The sequence below is a fragment of the Triticum dicoccoides genome, chromosome 2B (assembly GCF_002162155.2).
Source record: "Triticum dicoccoides isolate Atlit2015 ecotype Zavitan chromosome 2B, WEW_v2.0, whole genome shotgun sequence".
Lineage (NCBI taxonomy): Eukaryota > Viridiplantae > Streptophyta > Magnoliopsida > Poales > Poaceae > Triticum > Triticum dicoccoides.
Window position 1 is genome coordinate 343,453,281 of NC_041383.1, and position 3,831 is coordinate 343,457,111.

Here is a 3,831-nt window from a genome sequence, read left to right on the forward strand (position 1 = left end):
ATCTCGGGACGAGATCCTCTTGTAGTGGTGGAGTGTTGTAACGCCCCGAGACCGACGCTTCAGAAGACTTCCAGCTATTCCGAGTTTTGCCATGTGTCTTTTGTGCTTGCTCTTTTATTTTTCTGCATTGCATCATGTCATCATGCCATCATGTCATTTAATTTTTAAAACTCAGCTAAATAAATTGTATGGATCTTCGATCCATTTAAATCGAGGGAATTCACTTGTGATTTCTCTTTATAACATATTAAAGCCTCTCAATATTATTAGGGAGCTATATTAAATATTCCACTAATTCGGAATCACCCATAAACACACTTGAAAAATAATTTCATTTCTTTTCTGCTTCAAGTTTGGTCTCCCACCTTGCCACGTAATTATTTCATCATTTTCCGGAGCTCCACCAAAAATCCGAACATGTTTGGACACTTCAAAAACCAAGTCCTAGTTCAAACCCATTTGAATTAAATTCAAATGAGTTTGAATTTAAATCTTTCAATCATGGCCTTTCTATTTTTCTTGGATCAAGCTCATTTTTATGAGTCCGGGAAAATTATCCCCTTGCGCATTTTCTTTCCCTAACCCCCTCTTCATTTTCGTTCTCTCTAATGCTTTCTGTTAGAAATATAAGAGAGAGGGAGAAGAGAACCCAACAGGCCATCCAGGCTTTTTCTCCAGCTCCCCCGCATGGGCCAAGGCTCCTCCGCCGGCCTCCCTAGGCCCACCTAGGCCCAGCCGCGCCCCGCGGCCTGACCTAGCCGGCCCAAGAGGCCTGCCCGATTTCCTCTTATCCCCACTCGCTCGATCCCCTCGTTCCTCCTCCAGCGCCGCCATCATCGCCCGCTGCCAGCGCCAGGAAGGCTTCGCCCCGATCCCCTCACGCACCGCCCGCTCCTCCCTTTGCCTCGACCCCTCCACCCGCATCTCTCCCTCGATCCATCTCATCCTCCTCCTCGTTCCCACGTAGCGCCGATCCCCATCTCTCCCCGAGCGCCTTCTCCCCTCGCACCGCCAGAACCTGCGCCCGAGCCCTGCTCGATCCCCATCTCCCTCCGCGCCGACGCCCTCCGTCCGCGAGCTCGTGCAGCCATGGCGCCACAGGAGCCCCGCACCTGACCCCCTCGCCGAGGCCATGGCCGCCGCTGCGCCTTGCTCCCTCCGGCCGCCTAGCACCGTCGTGCCCCGTTCCATCAGCCCCGCGCCCGGCCTCCGCAACACCACCGGGACGGCCAACTCCGGCGGCCCTCCGTTGCCTGCGGTCGTGCCCCTCCCCTGCGCCCGCATCCGTCGTCCTCCGCCGCCCGGACCTCTCCTGCACCATCGTCGTCCCGGCCTTCCTCGCACTTCTTGACGCCAAGCGTCGCCGCTGCCGGACGCCCCGCGGCGTCGACCTGCCACCAGTGCCCGTGCCTCCTCCTTCCTCACCTGCGGTCTCCTCCTCGTCCCCCCGCGCCTCCCGGAGGGCCACCCTGCGCGCGACCCCGCCTCCTTGTCTGCCCAGCGCCGCTGCCTCGCCAGCTCCTCCGCTGGATCTCGCCTCCGTCAGAGACGGCAGCAGCAACAGCTGCACCTTCCCTGTTGTGGCCATCCCCTGCTCGTCTTGTCTCCCGAAGACCCGTGTACCCGGAACGCCAAGACCCTTCCATGGATGTGTCAAGTACCCCTGCCTCCACAACCACCGAACCAGGAACACCAAGTCCATCTACGAAAAATGTGTACAACTACCGTCGCCAAGATCGCGAGTACCTCTACTGACGCCGTGTACGACTACTTCCCACGACGACCCGTGAACGTCTACTTCCACTACCGTCGCGAGAACGACTACCTCCGCTATGGCCCGTGAACAACTACTTCCCCTACGACTCGTGTACCACTACTTCCCTCGCCGAACTCGTTCCGCCCGTAACGCACGCTTCAAAGGTATAACCCGAGACGACCGCGATGAGATGCCCTTGCATGTATGAGTTGTACGATATGTTTACACCATGCCCGTTTGTTTCGGGCACGTTCCTCGTTTGCCATTGCCGCCGTCCCGTGGGAACCCGGAATCCGGGATCACCCCACCATCTTGCATGACTCGCATCCACACTCCTCCTTTTGCACCGGTATCTCCGTGAGCTACCGGAACCGATATGTTGCCGTGGCATCATTTTCGGATATGTTGCCGTGGCATCATTTTCGGATATGTTGCCGTGGCACCATTTTGTTTCACCGCCGTGGCACCCTTTTCGTTCCGCCATGGTGACCAAATGCTTCATAACATGCTTATGTTAACGTTTTCTTAAAATTGCATAAACTTGCATATGTCATCCGCATCATGATAACAACAATTAAAATGCTTAAAATTGTTGTTTGCTTTAAATACTATATGACATGGGGACTTTCCGGAATTGTTGTTTGTTGTTTCCGGCCTCATTTAAACTTGCCTAAATATGTAGTTCACTTATGCTTCACCCCTTGCCATGTTAATTAACATTTAATATTTGTTGAGTATCATAACCGAGAGAGAACTAAATAATTGATGTGGTGTTCCATCAATATGCAACTCGTTGCATATTGAGCTCCACTTAAATTGTAGTGTTGTTTGCTTTACCTTGCCATGCCATGCCTCATTAAACCGGACATGCATCATATTTGGTTGTGCATCATGCCATGCTTATGTGCTGGTTGTTTACCATATTGTTTGCTTCTTTCCGGGTTGCTTCTCTCGTTAGCTTCGGTTTCGTTCCGGAGTTGTGAGGATTCGTTCGACTACGTCTGTTTGTCTTCTTCATGGACTCGTTCTTCTTCCTTGCGGGATTTCAGGCAAGATGACTATTACGCTCGATATCACTTCTATCTTTGCTTGCTAGTTGCTCCGTTCTATCACTATGCCGCGCTACCTATCACTTGTTTACCATGCCTCCCATATTGTCATGTCAGCCTCTAACCTTTTCCACCCCTCCTAGCAAACCGTTGCTTGGCTATGTTACCACTTTGCTCAGCCCCTCTTATAGCATTGTTAGTTGCAGGTGAAGTTGAAGATTGCTCCATGATGGACGGGATTATTTTGGGATATCACAATATCTCTTATTTAATTAATGCATCTATATACTTGGTAAAGGGTGGAAGACTCGGCCTTATGCCTGGTGTTTTGTTCCACTCTTGCCGCCCTAGTTTCCATCATACCGGTGTTATGTTCCCAGATTTTGCGTTCCTTACGCGGTTGGGTGATTTATGGGACCCCCTTGATAGTTCGCTTTGAATAAAACTCCTCCAGCAAGGCCCAACCTTGGTTTTACCATTTGCCACCTAAGCCTTTTTCCCTTGGGTTCTGCAGACTCAAGGGTCATCTTTATTTTAACCCCCCCGGGCCAGTGCTCCTTCGAGTGTTGGTCCGAAATGAGAAGCCTGCGGGGCCACCTCGGGGCAACTTGAGGGCTGGTTTTACTCGTAGCTTGACTTATCCGGTGTGCCCTGAGAACGAGGTACGTGCGACTCCTATCGGGATTTGTCAGCGCATCGGGCGGCTTTGCTGGTCTTGTTTTACCATTGTCGAAATGTCTTGTAAACCGGGATTCCGAGTCTGATCGGGTCTTCCTGGGAGAAGGTCTATTCCTTCGTTGATCGCGAGAGCTTATCATGGGCTAAGTTGGGACGCCCTTACAGGGTATATTATCTTTTGAAAGTCGTGCCTGCGGTTATAGGCAGATGGGAATTTGTTAATGTCCGGTTGTAGATAACTTGACACCAGATCCGAATTAAAACGCATCAACCGCGTGTGTAGCTGTGATGGTCTCTTCTCGGCGGAGTTCGGGAAGTGAACACGGTTTATGGGTTATGTTTGACGTA